This window comes from Stenella coeruleoalba (genome assembly GCF_951394435.1).
Source record: "Stenella coeruleoalba genome assembly, chromosome: 16".
Taxonomy (NCBI): domain Eukaryota; kingdom Metazoa; phylum Chordata; class Mammalia; order Artiodactyla; family Delphinidae; genus Stenella; species Stenella coeruleoalba.
Window position 1 is genome coordinate 54101437 of NC_137162.1, and position 17348 is coordinate 54118784.

Genomic DNA, 17348 nt, shown 5'->3' on the forward strand with positions numbered 1-17348 from the left:
AGGGTGCAGCTCTTAGACTCAGCCCTTGGGTGACAGGCCAAAGAGCAAGGGGGTCCCCAGGCCCTGGGGAGACAAGGACCCATTTGGGCTTCAGGGCCTCTGGGTCAGGGCCATGGGGATGGCCCAGCTCAGGCCTGGAGCTAAGAACACCTGCCTGGGGCCTCTGCGGGCACAGGCTGTGCTGGGCCAGGACTCTCTGCTGGCATCCCCACAGCTACCATCACACCTATTGTCCTGATGGATATTTGGAGACCCAACCTCTTGTAAGAGGGTTATGCTTAAGGACAGGTCACCAGGATGACCCTGGTCACACAGGAGTGCTGGAGTGTGCAGGGCCTGGTACCCTCAGCCATTTCCTCAGGCCATGCCACCGGACAGGCCAGTGGAGTCCCAGGGCTGGTCTCCGCTGGGGACAGGCCATAGCCCTCTCCTGGCCCCCAGCTCCCATCTCTTCCCTCCCTCTTGACCTCCAAGATGGTGTGAAGCACCCTTGGCACCCTTCCAGGAAGGGAAGAGATGGACAGGTGGTGGGACAGGTGAACGAGGGGCCAGTCCGTGGAGGATGGGGCCTGCCTGCTTCTCTCTGGCCAGGGACAGTGATCTGAAGCCCGGGCCTGACATGAGGGCAGGTAGCACATGTGGCCGATGTCCCTGAGGCCTGCCCACCGGCGAGTCTGCTCACCCGCTGCCCGGTCCCACTTGCCACGGGCTCGCCAGCCCCTTCCCTGCCCCCTCACGGGCCTGAGATGGCTGTCACCATGGCAACCCTGCTCATTCAGTCCGGGATAATGAAGCCAATGTGTTTTTCATTTCCATGAGCTGGAGTGCGGAGCAGAGCGGGGGAGGGGGCTTTCCCCTCTGGCCCCCGCTCTGGGGGAAGGCAGGCTGGATAGACAGCGTGGGGGCCTGAGCAGCGGAGGCACAGACACCAGCGGGAGGGGCGTGAGACCTGGAGCCACCAAGCTCTCGCTTGACCCGCCACAGTAGCCTTGTGGCTGGACAACGCCAGCTAGAAAGGCAGGCCTTCCCGCCAACGCCCGGACCAGGAGAGGTGGCTTGGAGCCAGGCAAAGCGGGACTCTGTTTCTAGCTGTGTGACCTTGGGCTAGCGATTTCACCTCTCTGGCCTCAATTCAGTAGAACCAAGTTCATCAAGCATTCATTGGGTCCCTTCTGAGTGTCTGGCCTTCTGCTGTCCCTGGAGAGCCAGAGAGGACCCAGACAGGGCCCCTGACCCTCATGAGCCCACCGGTTGTCGGGAGGAGTCTGTACTGGGCAGGTTTCTCAGCTGTAAAAATGAGGCCAGTAACACTTAACTGCTACTATCTTTGAGTTACTCCTGTTGTGGGGAGGGGGGTGGTTATGTATGTGAACATGCCTGATGTACACAGTAGATGTTTTACAAGTGCTAACCTCCCTTCTTTTCTTCATCCTGGGGCCCTGGCTGGCAACACAGAGATAGCAGATGTTTAGGAAATTCTCACGTGTGAGTCAGCAGTCACAGCTGCCCTGATGCCTCTCCTTCCCCTTGACCTGTCCATTCAGCGGGAGTGAAATCAAGGCCTGAGCAGGGCTGGGCTTGGGGGAGAGCAGGGTGGCAGAGCAGTGGCCGTGGGCCAGCCTGCACTGTCAGTGGCAGGGCTCATCTGCGGCCCAGACGGGGGAGAGTGGGGTCGTCTGGGAAACCCACGGCCCACAGTCGCCGCCATCGCATCCCCTCCCTCAGCCCCTCTCCAAGGGCAGTAAGCCAAGAGCACTCAGGCAGAAAACCGTGGCCTGTCTCCCCCCCAGTAATTCAATCACCTTGGAGGCCAGTGGCCCTCTCTCCTGGCTGGGCTGACAGATTAGAGGGGGAGGGAAGGGAAGCGTGTGGAGGGAGAGAGCGGGGAGACCTGGAAAAATCAGAGCAGGACTTGAAAAATGAAGAAATAAACCTGCCAGGAGGAAGACAGCCTTGATCCGTCCTTCATAAAACTGTCTTAGGGCCACCAAGGATGTTGGTGGGCAGAGGAGGCCGGAGATGGCTCCTCCCGGGACCCCTGCCACCCCCCGCCCAGCTGGGCTCCAGGCCCCCACTGGGGAGGGTCGGGGAGGAGAGGGTCTGGGTGGGCTTGCGGGATAAAAGGGGCAGGAGTGGCGGAGGCGCAGCTTTCGGGAGAACAGGGCCGGGAACAGGGGCCTCTTGTCACTGAGACTGACCCACGGAAGGAATGGAGCGCCGTGTCCGCAGGCAGCTGGCAAGCAGGCCTCGAAGCAGGCTGACGAGGCACGAGGGCTGGATGGAGCCCGTCTGCCCTTTTGCCTGTTTAGCAGATGGGGAGACAGGCCCAGAGCCACACACAAATCAGAGCCACTTGGGTTCTCCAGCCCCGGGGCCAGGCCAGGCCACCTTCACCATGAACTGCAGGTTGGGGGGCCTCTCCCTGCTGAGTCCGCAACAGTGTCACATCACAGCCAGTCCGGCCAGGGCCGAGCAGACCTGTGAAGGAGGCTGCAGCCCTGGCTCTCCTCCGGGCCCCTCCACAGGGCCATCAAGAATCACGTTTCTGGGCTTCCCTGGCGGCGCAGTGGTTGAGAGTCCGCCTGCCGATGCAGGGGACACGGGTTCGTGCCCCGGTCTGGGAAGATCCCACATGCCGCGGAGCGGCTGGGCCCGTGAGCCATGGCCGCTGAGCCTGCGCGTCCGGAGCCTGTGCTCCGTAACGGGAGAGGCCACAACAGTGAGAGGCCTGCATACCACACACACACAAAAAAGAATCACGTTTCCTAGGAACAGCGAATGACCCTGAAAACCACTTAGGACGTAAGTCCAAAAAGGAAGGAAAGAGAATTATAAAGTGACCAGAAAGGAATATACCAGAATGTTGACAAGGATGACCCCTGGTTGGAACGATGATGGGCAGGTTTTGTTTTTCTTCTTCCAACTTTTCTGTGACTTCCAAACTTTCTACCACAAGCATGCATTACTTTTACAATAAGGAAAAAAGGACATTATTAGAGTTAAAATAACTAAGCCACTTCCACTACAGGCTACTTGTGCTACGTTCTCCATTTACAGGACGTCAAAGAAACTCTTGCTGGATGTAGGCAGCAGCTTCAAGGAGGCACACGTGCTCACCCATGAGAAGTCACTCCAGGCAGGAAGGAGGGGACTAGGGATGCCCTCACTTTGCTTTGTGACTCTGGGCGAGTCCTGTACCTCTCTGTGCATTGGTGTTCTCCCTTCGCCCTACTCACCTCACTGGATGGGTGCCAAGGACTGCTGGGCCTGGGCATGCTTGAACTAAACTCAGAAGCCTTCATGAATTAGGGGCACAGGTCTTCTCTGATCGGAGGGGCACTGTCTGGGGCAGAGGGGGCAGCTGAGGTGCCTCCGAAGACTGGGCAGGCCAGCGCTCAGGGTGGAGGAGTTGGGCCGAGCAGCGCCAGGAGGCGAGGGGCCAGCTTTCATCCCCTGTTTACAGTGGAAACACAGACTTGAAAAGGTTTCACTTTTCCACTGTTTTTGTGGCAGTGCTGTGGGGAGCAGGGCTTCCTGAGAGCGAGGCCAGCTTTCCAAGGCCACACCGAGTCCAGCCCCGCGCTGGCCTCCGACAGGAAACATCATGTTTTCAATTTACGGGTCTCTGCCAGGCGCTGTGAGCAGGCCCGCGCTCCACCAATCGGCTGTGCGGGGAGAGCAATTCCAGGCCCCGCCGCAGTCGGGAGCCCTCGGCCGGCCCAGTGGAGCTCCAGGACCGCAGAGGGACCCCGTGGGATCCCTGAGGGGCCTTGTTCCGGGACAGCTCTGGCCGCGGGTACCTGACAGTTTTCATGGTTTTAGCAGCTGATGCACCCTGTGACTCCACTCCACAAACTCCAATCCTTGGCCTTCTGCCTCCCACATCTGCTAGTCCTACCCCCTTGCTGACAGATGGGGAAACTGAGGCCCACAGAGAGAAGAGGCTTCCCAATGCCACCGGATTATTAGCGAAGAATGACCTCAAATCAGATTGGCAGATTCCCAACTGAGTCCCTCGGCAAGACGGGACTGTCCTGCAGCCCCCCACCATGTCCCGCCATGATGGTGATGACAGCTGACCTCCACTGCACACCTACAAGCCAGGCACTGTGACCACCCTTAAGCCACAGAACAAGCCCGTGGGCTTTCTGACCTTCATATCTTACAGATGAGGAAACTGAGGCCCAGAGGAATTTAGAAACCTCTCTAGGGTCACGGGCCTGCGACATGGAGCTGGGGCTCTCAGAGTGCGAAGCTGGCCTTCTCCACCCCTTCCTGAGGACTCCCCTGGCTCTGCATCTCCAAGGCCTAGTGAGGGGCCGCAGGCGAGACACACGGACCCCCTTCTCCTGTCCTGCTCCTTCCCTCGCCTCCAGCTCGTGCTCAGGAAGAGCCTGGGGAGGAAGGTCAGGCAGAGAGGGGGGCGGAAACCCCTCAGGGAGGGCAGGCCAGAGCAGGAGCTGCTGCACACACCTCTGCGGGGACAAGCCCCTTCCAGCCTCTGGGCCTCAGTTTCCCCCTATCTAGGGAAGATGGGTTCTGTTGGCTCTCCAGCTCCCCCAGCCCCTAACATCCAGGGTCCCCAGAATTTCACATTTAGGGCATCTTTGTGCCACCTGTTTTCTGTGTATTCTCCCCCACTCTGCCGCTATTTCTGAATGAACTCTGAACTCTTCCAACCCCCGTGCCCACTGGGTTTGGATTTTAAAGCCCAGATGTGCCACAGGACATCTCTGCTGCAAAGGGGCTGCCCACGTCAGCTTCCCTTCCCTGCCAGCACCCAGGGCAGCAGAGCCGCTGCTTGACCACATCTGGTCTCTGCGCTGACATGCAGGATTTGAGGAAAGCTTGGTGAGAAAGGGCATGGCCGTGTCCTTCTATAGATCCAAAGCTTCACTAGCTCCTCTCCACTCATCAAACAGAGGTGGGATCCACCGTGGGGCCTCTCTTCCTATGTGCCTCTCTGGAGCCAACACCTGGGTGGCCGGGACTGGCCGTGCCTGTGGTCTTCACCCAGGGGAACTTCCACCCACGGGCACTTCCACCCGCTCTGCCTCAGCCTTCTCCTGCCCCTCCCAGTGGGAGCCGTGTGGCCCAGGCGCCCCTGCAGCTGAGCTCACTCTGGCCGTGGGAAAAGTTCGAGTTGATGCTGGGAGGGGCTCTGGGCCCCGATACGCGCAGGCCTGACCCATGGCTGCACTGGCTACTTCAGAATCCTGGCTGGATCTGGGGAGCGCACCTACTACATGCCCAATCCTCTAGGCTCTAGTGAGGAGGCCCTATTCTCGTTTCATGATGACGAGGAAGAGCCTGGGAGGTCAGGTGACTCGACCTTACACAGCTCAGGACCTGAAGATTTAAAGATATCGGTCTGTCAGAGACAAGATTGACATACCTCCAGGAAGCCCCCTCTGATCTTCCTGGTTGGTGGGGGGCTCTCCCCCAGCAATGCCCAGAGCGAGTGCTCCGTGCCCTGGGTCTGGCTAAGGACTCAGGCTTGAAAGTCAGTTGGAACCGGGTTCAAATTCTGACCCCCGCTCCCAGGGCCTGTGCACCATGGGTGAGCTATTTAACTTCTCTGTTCCACCGTTCACTCATTTGCAAAACAGGCTCTACGAAGAGGAAATTAGATAATGCATATAAAGGCCACGGAGAGAGTGTTAATGAACACTACTGCCATAAAGACTCCCCCAAAGGGCTTCCCTGGTGGCGCAGTGGTTAAGAATCCTCCTACCAGTGCAGGGGACACGGGTTCGAGCCCTGGCCCGGGAAGATCCCACATGCCGTGAAGCAACTAAGCCCATGCACCACAACGACTGAGCCTGCGCTCTAGAGCCTGCGAGTCACACCTACTGAGCCCGTGTGCCACAGCTACTGAAGCCTGTGCGCCGAGAGCCTGTGCTCCGCAACAAGAGAAGCCACCGCAATGAGAAGCCCACGCACCGCAACAAAGAGTAGCCCCCCGCTCACCGCAACTAGAGAAAGCCCACGCACAGCAACAAAGACCCAACGCAGCCAAAAATAAATAAATTTATATTAAAAAAAAAAAAGACTCCCCCAAAGCATGTGCGTGCGTGTGCGCACGTGCGCACACACACATATACACAGCAATATACTATCGTGAATGACAGCAAGGACTGGGTCTTCAATCCTGACTGGGTAACCTTGGGCAAGTCACTTGCTCTGTTTGCTCACTGAGGTCTATTCTTAAAATTCTTCCTTACTACTCTCCAGGAGACCCCTACCCAGCCCCTAAAAAAGTAGCAGGCTTTCCTTGGGACCTGAGGGATTTGTTGGCTGCCCTCTGACCCTTTGTGTCCTTTTCTGCACTCACAGCCACGGAGCTCCTGCCACCGCGCAGAAGCTCCACAGTTCAGGCCCTCGCTGGTGTAGCCAAGCAGGCCCGGTGTGGCTGGCCCCAGGGAACCCGGCACCAGGGGTCCTGGTGTCTCCAGTCAGCTCATTCTTGGTGCAGAGGCGGCAGATTTCGAAAAAATCATATTGCATTGAGATTAAATGCCTTTAATTCCTGTTGAATCTCCCATCTGACTCACTGACCTCCTCCCCCAGCTGACCCCATGGTCATTACCATTTCAACACCTGAATTATCAAAAGGCCGGGCACCAAAGGCTGGCAGATAATTTATTTTGGTTTACAAAAGACCGATTTGGGGGAAGGGCCCATTCTCTAACCACTGGGCGTTCACCTTCCCATGGAGCTGGGAAGGCTGCGGAAGAACCGATGCAAAGATCGATAATGAAAGACTTCAAATGATTTCTCAGAGAGTTTGCCATCCTCCTCCTTCTTTGTGTCAAAAAAGATGCTCCAGGGGGCCTTGAGTTCCATAGGCTGGAGAGCCCGGGGAGAGGCAGGACGGTGTGGAGTTCAGGGTCAGACAACACAAGCCCCATCCTGGCTCTGCCACCTGGCGACTTTGGCTATTTTCCTGGCCTCCCTCTGCCTCAGTTTCCCCATCCGCAATATCGAGATGATACCGGTCCCCACCTCATAGGGTGTTGTCAGGATCAAAGGAGATGCTGCCCTGCCTGCTGACATTATCTTTATTATTATTGTCAAAGGGTCCTGTGGCTTGGCTGTTCTTTGCATTTCAGCGACACAGGTGTGATGGGCAGTCATTTTCCTCCTGTCCCAGAAGTGACAGGGTGGGTGGATCTGCCTGGGGCGTGCACTGAATGCTATGTACAGGTGTGCCCCAGGGAGGCTCCCCGCCCCCCTGCAGCTGGGCCCCGAGTGTCTTTACCCACCGTGTTTCCACTTGGTCAGGTCCCACACTGAGTCCTTGGTGGGCACCAACTAGGACTGGAGGAATTCTGCTGGGCCACTCCAGGCTCTGCTCCCTGTCTCCAGGCCTTGCCCCCTACCTCTTTGTCCCTGTTGCTTCCTGACCCGGGTTCTCAGTCACTCGGCAGATACCGAGCGTATGTCACATAGCCTTCATTCAATCTGCATTTACTGAGCACCTACCATGCATTGTTCATTCCCACAACACTCAAAGGATAGCTACTCGGTGCTGTTCATCCACTTAACAGGCGCATAGCCTGTAGTGAGCCAGGCCTGAGCGCACGGCTGCCTCAGTGGCAGAGCCACAGCCTCGCTCCATCCAATGCGCCTCCCTGCCCCTCCCAGATGCAGGAGAGGCCCAGGTGTGTGCCCGCTGCTGGTCTGGTACAAATGCCACCACCCCCTTCCCCCCGACGCACGCACAAGAACACTCACACACAGGCACCTGTCTTGGGTCTTGGTTTGGACCACACCTGACCTAAGGCTGTGGCTTTTCCTGCCTCACCCCTAGCCCTACGTGAAATCCTTGAAATCCTTCAGCTCCAATCAGCCTCCTCCAGGAAGCCTTTCGTAACCCTCACTCTGCGAAAACTCCTCCTTGATCTTCACATCTCCCTGGTGCCAGGGGCACTGGGCATCACTCATTCTGTTCCTTGCATGTGAGTCTTGGCTCAGCCTGTGTGCCACCTGAGGGCTAGCATAGGGTCTTCTGCTTCCTTACTCCCCAGCAGCTAAGCACAGACCCACACAAAGAGTAGGTGCTTACTAAATATGACTGCCTTACTAACTGCAGATGGAGGCTGTGAGGAGGGCTAGCTTGTGCAAGGGCCTTGTACCAGGTGCCGGCATGAACCAAGGACCCGGCAGGACTCCTGGCCCAGGGAGGAGACAGAGCTGGGGCCCCAGTCCACACCTGGGCTGGCGATGTGAGCAGGATGCCAGTGGTCAGAGAGGCGTAGCCCAGATCCTGAGCCCCAGGCTCTGACATCATCCCAGATGGGGGTGAAGGCCCTGGTGGGAATAGTTCCTCCTCTGCCACCTGCCAGGGCCCAGCTGCCTCAAACGAGGTCTTATTAGGGCAAGGACTGGTTTTTCACCTCTGCTTCTTAACTCCCCTGAGCGCTAGTGAGTGGAAAATGGGAGGGAATCAGGGAGTGAGAGCCTTGTCATTTCTGGAGCACGCTGCCCTCCGCATGGATATTCCTGGAAACCCTCCATGGGGCGTCCTTGGCTGGGGTGGGAAGACTTGGGGTAGAGTGGGAGCTGTTGAGTTAGTGCGGGTTGAAAAGGGCCCACTGTTCAGGAGCAACTAGCCCCTTGGTCCCTGTCCCGAGACAGCTCCCATCTCTCCCCAGGAGCTGTGGAGGCTGGTTTAGGGCTCAAGCCTGGCAGGCCTACCCATCCCAGATGGACCGTCCAAGGAGAGGGGTGACAGGTGGCTTGGTGTGGCCCAGAGATCAGACCACAAGCTGAGTGGCCTGCTTCCAGGCCTGCTCCCCACTTCTCCCTGGGGACCCGGCCAGGCAAGTTCCACTCTGGGCCTCAGTTTCCCCATCTATAAAAAAGAAAGGGCTCCGCAGGGCCATCCTCTAGTTCTGACACTCTAGGTTTCCATGTGGGCTAACCAATAAAGCTCCGAGGTCCCTCAGAGGAGCCAGACGACCCCATTCGCCCTGCTCCCCTCGGCCAGGCCCAGGTCAGTGGGCTAGTTCAGCTTGCTGAAGAGATCTCAGATCTGAGTGGCAGATGCCTCCTGATCTAAGGCCTCCTGCAAGGCCCAGGGGAATCACCGCTAAATGGCATGTCACACCCAGGGAACGGCTTTTCCGTCCCTAGGGCTCTGGGGCTGGCAGGCGGCTGCTGACCTGAACAGTCTGTGGCCAGAGGGAATGGGCTGAAACCCACAGAGCTGACTCTGGGAGCCTGGCAGACGAGACACACCAGGGAATGTCTTTCTGATTATCATGGGGCTTTACGAGCAGAAAGAGCCCTTCCAGATCATCTAAACCCCTGGTTTATTCACGAGAAAACAGCCACAGAGAGGGACAGGGCTTGCCCAAGTTCACCCAGCAAGGCTTTGATACTGTCCAAGGCCCTACCTCTAGGCCAGCTCCCCTTGGCCGGCATCAGTGTGTCCCAGACAGGCCTGATCACAGGTGTTATATGGGGCACCAGTTAAAAATTCAGAGCCCTAGGCCCAACTCTAACCCACAGAATCAGACTGCAGGTAGCCCAGGTGCCCAGGTGGCCTGTGTGTGTTGGCTCTTTGGAGAAGTGTCATCCTGACAGTTCCCACTCCAGAGCCCCAGAGAGGACCCAGAAGGCCAGTGTCCCTGAAGGAGGGAAGCATCTGGGTACCAGATGGAACAAATGTCAACCTCAAGCAGCCGCTCCAGTGCTGAGGGGCGGGAGGTGTCTCTTTGAGACTTCAGTCAACAGGGAAGACCGGCACCATGTAGCCACTGCTGCATTCCAGCCTCACGGCACTGCCCGCAGGTGGGTGGGCTTCTGCCCACTTACAGACGAGGAAACGGAGGGCACCAGAGATGAAGTAACTTGTCTCGACTTGCACAGTTGATAGGTGGCAGAGCAGGGATTTGAACCCAGCAGTGTCTGTCCCTAAGACCCTTGCTTTAAGCGTGTGTCATACTGCGTCTTCTATCACACTGAAACTGACACCGGTGGACCCGGGGATGGTGAGCTCTCCAGCAGCAGAGGCGTGCAAGCAGCTGCTAGAGGAGCCCTGGCAGGCACGGGATGACCTTGAGCAACCCTCCTGGAGCTGTGACTGGGGAGAAACTAAGCTGGATCAAGGATGCAAGGGTGTTGGTTCGTTGTGTTTCTTCCACACACACAGAAAAATGGTCCAGATGATTTACAGGTTCAAGTGCATCGATTGTTGCAGCTGCCGGGCAGGGGACACCTGGGAGCTTTGGCATTTGTTGGGGGCAGAGACAGGGGGCCACAGGGGGTTGGGTTCCTAGACGGTGACCATGGTGGAGAGTCTGGGTGGGGGCAGGGCTGAGGGAGCTCACCAGGGGCCACCCAGTGAGGGCTGTCCCACCATAGACTGTCCACCGACTGAAGCGCGGGCCAGAAGGAGGGGGCACCAGGGGAGCATTCCACGAAAGTTATGAAGCAGAGATGCTCCCATGGGCTCTGGAAGAGGCCCCCAAAGATGCCTCAGGGAAGCAGTGAGGGTCCCAAACAGCTGTGAGGCAAGATGTGCTGCCGAAGTTCACCCAGCAAGGCTTTGATACTGTCCAAGGCCCTACCTCTAGGCCAGCTGCAGCTGAGGACGGGTGAGAAGCTGAGGAAGGGTGAGAAGCACTTAACAGGAGAGACAGATGCGAGGGAAAAGCTTCCATACATCCCCCTGCTCTCCATTAACAAGGGTCGGGGGGCAGGGGCTGGGGCTCCCCAGTCAGCTCTCTGGGGACATATGTGGTTCCCATAACTCGGGGGCTCTGGAAGGTTTCCTGAGCACGGTCCGCCCAGCAGCCACGGCAGCCTGACACGTGTGGGACCACACTGAGGTGACTGCCCCTCCCTGTAACCGCCACAGCCCAGAATCGACCCATCTGACAAGGAGACCCGATGCTCAGGGAGCCGGGGCTGAAAGGGCAAACTTGCACCATGCAGCGCACGGCACTGTTTCTCACAACCTGTGCACAGCCTCAGAGTCCTCCTTAACACAGCCCGCCCTGCACATTAAAAACTGGCATGCCGGGTAAAACCTCCCTGCCGTCTCCACAGGAAGCTGAGGGCGCACGGTCCGGGTGCCTGCTGGCTTCCTGCTGCCATTCAGCACCGGTGTACCAGGACCTGTGCGGGGGACACGGTTCAGAGCTGCTTTGAGCCTTCAAGGGGTGTATACCCCAGTGGGGAGAGAGCACGGGGCTGGTTGGAGGAGCAGAGACCAGGAGAGGCCACAGGTGCATGAGGCTGAAGGAGGGGATGGGTGTGTCTCAGGGAGCGCACACACGCTCCGCAGCCCCTCCGAGGGGGCTCTGCCTCGGGCAGGGGCCCCTCAGAGGGAGGACAAGCCCAGCACCTGAGCCTCCTGGCCTCCCACCGCAGTGCCTCAGTGGAGGCAAACAAGAGTACGACTGCCAACTGAGTGGGCAGCAAAGTGCAGTCAGGGGGGAGCGGAAAATCGGCTTCAGAGGGAGGAGGGCTCTGGGGCAGCTGTTCGGCTGCCAGTCTGCCCCTGAGAAACATCTGTCTCTGGAAGCCCCTCCGGGCAGGCGGGGACCCCAGGCATCTCCTGACCCTGTGGGAAACCTCTGGGTTCACAGGGACACACCCGCTGGACACCTCTGCAACTCAGACTGCGTCCTGGATGATGTGGGAGGGGGAGGAGGACAGGGGCGTCCTCCCTTCCTGGGCTCCAACCCGCAGCCCCGTTTTCTAAGGGGGGTTGGAAAGAAGCTGGGGGTGATGCGGGGACTGGCCCCCACTGTGGCACAGCCTGTGAGAGACGCCTTGGTCTGGGGCTGTTTGGGGATTAGGTGGGGACGCTCGTGAGCACTGGAACTCCCACATTATCTCTCCTCTTTTCTCATCGAGGTTCGCTCCCCTGGGTACCAGCTACACTCCTGCCTGCCTCAGTCTACCTTTATGGCCAGTGCGGTGTGCCCAGTTCTTTATTCTGAACAGCAGGACGGCAGCAGCCTTGCCTACAGAGAGCATACTCGCTTTGCAAACTCTCATCTGCAAGATTTCCTTCCCCAGCCTCAGTTTCCCCCCCCTCCCCCGGAAATAAGGAAACCGGGGCCGCCGAGGCTGCGTGGTCCCATATGGCAGCCGAGAACCACACATGGCAACTGAACGCCGGAGCCCGCAAGGTTGTGTCCGTGTTAGATACACAACAGGTTTCGGAGGCTTAGTATGAAAAAAGAGTGTCAAACATCCAATATGTTATCATCCCAACACGTAATGAATACAAAATAAAAGACGCTGTGGCGAGCAGTGTGATGAACACTCTGCAGGGCATCAGAGTATGAGGAGAGGAAAGGACCAGGGCCTCTGAGGAACGGAGGCCACGGGGCCCAGCGGGGAAGAGGCCGTGTCCTATCCTGTGGAGGGAGCATGGCTGGAAGAAGGCTCCCAAAGGTTCGAGCCATGAGGCAACAGGGCCGAGGGCTCTCGAGGCAGGAGGAAGCGCAGGAGAAAGGTGCAGCAGTGGGGACCGGTGGCAACGATGGGAAGGGGGCGGCACGGTGGAGCTGCAGCTCAGGACGCCCGCGAAGGAGGCTGGGGCCTGAGCGTGGTGGCCTCGAATGCCAGGCTGGGTGGGCCTGGCACACAGCAGGCACTTGCAGAAGACTGGCTGGCAGGGGACAGGGACCCAGAGAGGTCCCCGAGGGCATCCGGGTGAGTGGGGGCCACCAGGGCCCACTGCCCACCTCACAGGCCACTGAGACCGTCCCGGCCCGCGGTTCTCAGGGGGCCCACCCTCTGGCTCCTTCTCCCCTCAGAAGAGGACAATTTATTTATTCATGAGCGTACAGCCCCTCCCTCCAGGCAGCCAGCTCCTGGACACCTCACTTCTAATTATAGCAGGAATTTCATTAGTGCTGGAGGGAAACGCCAGGTTTCCAACCGCCGCTGTTAGTGGATGCAGGCCCCCTCCTTCTCCCCTGCTCTAGCTTGTGGCCAGTGGCCCACATGCCCAGGATGGCACAGAAGGGCAGCCACGGGGGCAGATCTCTGAGCCAGGATCAGGCTCCATCCTGAGTGGTCGGCATGGCGGGTTCGTGGGGATGGGACGGTGCCTGCCCCCAGGGCGTGGGATGGGGCCCACCACACACACAGCGCACAGCCTCCCAGCGGCGGGACTGTGGGCGCTGCCTTGGGCATCTCCAAAGAGCAGGGCGGGAGGACGTGCGCTGCCAGAGCTGGGCAAACGGGGGAAAGACGGCGGGCGGGAGCCTGGGAGGTGTCAGTTCTGCAGAGTCCTGGGATGGTGGAGGTGACGACACAGAGCTGAGAGGGAGGGAGAGTGGGGCTGCCGCCGCGAGAATAGAGGGGAGCTGGGCAGGAGAGAGGCGCCCGTGCAGAGAGAACCAGACAGAAAGACACAAAGACATGCAGGGGCAAAGAGAGAGAGACAGACAGACAGACACACACGCACACACACATGCACACAAGCTGGGATCTGGAGGCCGAGGAGAGAAGAAGTAAAGAAAACACCAGGGCCAGGTTGGCCAGGCTGCTCTGAGGACTCCCCAAGCAGACCCGCCCTCCTCCCCACGGAGGGCCGGCTGGGACCACCCACTCTTAGGACTAGACTCAGGGGTTGCGCATCTAGAGCAGGAGGCATGGACCTCCAAGAACCATCTCCTTCCGTGACCGTGGGCAGCTGCTGGGATGTGGCCAGCTGGGGGCCGGGCGTGCTTCCCCTCCAGGGTCCCTCAGGAGCCCACCTTGTCCCCAACGCTGCCCCTCAGTCAGCTCCGCCGTGGTCACCAGGGAGGCAGGGCCCATCTGGTCAGCCCGAATGGGAGGCTGGAGCTGAGCCTCGTGTGTGGGGATGGTCTGAGGTGCCAGGTTCTTGACGGGAGGTGCACACAGGGGTGGGGGCGCTCCTACATGGGCGGGCACTCTCCTTTCCTTGCACACCCACGCATATTCACATACGTCACAGCCTAATCACACACACCTGTTCATGCGCACCTGCCAGCACACGAGGGCACACACACACACCTGCACACCCTCCTTCCCTCCAGAGAACAGGCACCAAAGCAGTGGAGTTGCGCATGGACACCCCCCCTTCTCAGTGGCCTCCTCCAGCCTTCCCAGAGGGGAGAGGTTTCTCTCTCTGCCAGTCCAGCCTCCTCGGTGTCCAACCCGGGGAGCCTCACGCTCTCACCCAAACTCAGGAGTGCTGCCTGAGGGCTATGTGCAGCCCTAACCCCAGCTTGCATATTTTCTAGCGACGAGGAGCTCACTATCTTCCCAGAAAGCAGCTTGAAAAAAAAATCTCCAGACAGCTCAGACTCCTGGAAAGTTGAACTTGAGGACACCACAGAGACAGTGTGGTTGCCACTGAGGGGCTCGAGCTCTGCTGGCCGGAGTCTGCCTTTCATCAAAGCCTGTCCTTTCATCATGAGTTTGGAAAGTGACATAACTAGGCTGTCACCCTGGCTGTCACTCTAAATTATAACAGAACTAGAGAAACAGTGTTCTGTAGCCAGGACCACCTCCTTGACTGATGACAGCTAACAAAGATCCAAGCAAATCATTCATTCATTTACTCACTCAACTGATAAAATATCGACCAGGCAATGACCACGTGCCGGGCACTAGGATGCGGCAGTGAACGGGCATCGTCGTTTAATATTCTTTCCTAGTCGGACACTTGCCCTTCGCCCATTTTACAGGCAGCAAAGGTGAGTCTGGGGAAAGGCAGCGGCTTGCTTAGAGTCACGCAGGGAGCTGATGCTTAAGGGCAGAGCCTCACACACGATGCTGCTGCAGGCACTGACCATCTGTTAGCCCCGGGAAGAAAGGGAGAAGGCTGCGCGTCCGCCATCCCCACCCCCAGCCGTTTCTAGGACACCGAGGTATTGATTACCACCCTCGCCTAGGAGTGGTTTTCTTTCCTTTTCTTTTTTTCCATCAAGGCTTTCTGTTCCTCCTTTTCCTTCTTTTAAAAGGATAAACTCCAAGCCGCTTCTATGATTAATTACCAGCTGCCTAATGCTCCTCCACCAGCAATTTCTGGAAAGGGAATGAATTACCTTGAAAAACATCCGAAAAGAGAACCCACCGTGAAGGAGAATTTCAAAGGTTACCTCGCAATTAGCAGCGGGCTCCCCCAGCCTTACGGAGTCGCCGGCGAGCCCTCAGGGGAGGGGCAGGCCACCAGCCTTCGGGGGCCACCCACCGGCTCCTGCGGGCAGCCACGCTTGGAGGGCTGGCCAAAGGCCGCCCGGTAGAAATGGGGGTTGTTTCCTGAGCACCTACGTTGAGCCTGTCCTGTGGCTCCACCCCTGGTCTCTAAAGCCTCGTGGGCGGCTTAATTCCGAGGTACCTCTCCCGGTTCAAATCCCCACTCCACCGCATACAGCTCTATGGGTTTCTTAACCACACTGAGCCCCTGGAGAATGAGGCATTCAACGTAGCTCCTCATGGGATTACTGTGTAGAGATATATGTATTTAAGGAGCCTAGTGCCTGGTACACAGCCGACTCTCACCAAGCTGCAACACTCAAAATATTCCTGGCTTCCAAGCATCCTCGTAACAGCCCTCTCAGAAACGCCGGTATAATTATCCTCATTTTCAGATGAGAATGCTCACGAAAGGGAAAGGACTTGCCCAAGGTCGTGCAGTTCACAGGAGGAAGTCAGCATTTCCTACAGCGGGAAGGGAGATCAAGGCCTGCTCCCTGGTTCCAGAGTCTGGCTGAAGCGTAGGGGATCCCCAGGGCTCGCCTGGCCCTGCCTGTGGGTACCTGGGAGCACCGGGGCCTCAGGAGAGATGCTGAGGGCAGCAGGGAGACGATCGGGCAGGGCCTCACGTCAGGACGAAGACTCGGGCTCCCCTGGCTGGGCCCCAGAGCCTTGGGACAAAAGGCCCTGGCCCAAGTCAGCATTTCCGTGACAGCCTCTCATCTCGGGGTTGGGAGCCACAGAGTGAAGAGGGATTACACGGGTTGCCCTCTGGCCCAGGGCCAAGTGGCATCAACCCTGAAATGCCGCTCTGGGATGAGACACACTGGTGTCCGGGCCTGACGCAGGCCCGGGAGGCTCAGCTCGGGACCTTCGGGCTGCAGCTGTCCCCGGGAGTTCCCTGAGGGGCCCAAGCCCCCTCCCTCATCAGGCTGGACGACCACTTGGTCTCTATCCCGTCACTGGTGGGCCCTCAGGGAGGAGGGATGGTGGGAACTGAGGTATGCAAGAAGAAGGAAGGGGCCCTTCACTGCTAAGGAAAATGACAGGTCCGGAGCGTTTACTGTGTGCCTTGTGCCAGCGCACCTGTGGGCGCCGGTGCTGGGATCCCAAGCCCTCTTTTACAGACAGGTAAACCAAGGCACAAAGAAACCGCACAAGGTCATGGTGGACGAGTGGCCGGGCCAGGATCTGCACGCAGGCACTCTGACCCCAGAGCCCAGAGACTTGTGAGCGCTCAGGTGTGCACCTCAGTGCGACTGTGGGAGCGAAGGGGATGGGCCAGCCACAGCACCCAGCCCAGCGAACAGGCCGCTCTGCCCACCCAGGCCTCTTCCCGTGTAGCTGCCATGTTGCTTACAGTGAATGAAGCCCATGTGCCACGGGCCTGAGTGGTACAGACAGGGCTGCTGTGCCAATGCTGGGGACGCCAAGCCTGCCCCTCTTTCTGTGTGCATCTCCCCACCCCTGCCCTGGCAACCACTGTAGAGACAGGCCAGGCCTAAGAGGCCCCTCGAGGCCCCTCTGGGGGCCGACGAGGTCTCAGTGGGGACGGGGTGGGTGTTGCGCCCAATCCCGCCCATGAGGGCTGTGCTACAGTCAGAGGCGCAGTGTGCCGGGACCGGCACCTGTCCCCCACTCAGGACGTACTGTCCCTTCCCCAGGCACCCAGGCCAAGCGGCACCCCCCAGCCCAGCCACACACCTACCTCAGTGACCCACGAATCACCAGCGTCCCACGTGCCGGTCAGCAGCTGGCGGCCCCTCTGCCTCACTCCAGCTCCATCCTGCTGCAATGAGAAGGGTGGTCAGGGACCACTCACAGCAGCGTCCCCAGAAATGACCTGCTGCCACGTCTCACCACCCCACCCCAGCCACACTGCCCACCTGCTGGAACGTTTACTGCCGGCCAAACCATTCGTCCCCACTTGACAGATGCGGAATCTGAAGGATGGAGAGGAGAAGGGGCACCATGCTGGGGAGCCCTAACACAAACAGGCCCCTGACACCCCACATCTGCCAGCTACTGGCTATGTGATCGTGGGTAAGCTCCCGGCCTCTCCAGGTTTCAGTTCTGTCACCTGTGAAATGGGATCGCAATGATCTCTCCTAGGGTTTCTGGGAGGATCTAAGGACATATGGGGACAGAAG

General features: G+C 58.7%; 1 protein-coding gene across 1 annotated transcript in view; it reads right to left on the reverse strand.

The window, feature by feature from the left end:
• Positions 1-16989, reverse strand: part of ZMIZ1 (zinc finger MIZ-type containing 1) — a 143802-nt gene extending 126813 nt beyond the window's left edge. The window contains exon 1 of the mRNA XM_079899198.1: positions 16907-16989. The gene's annotated coding sequence lies outside the window, so the exon portion shown is untranslated. The remainder of the gene's footprint in view (positions 1-16906) is intronic.
• Positions 16990-17348: the final 359 nt, after the last annotated feature.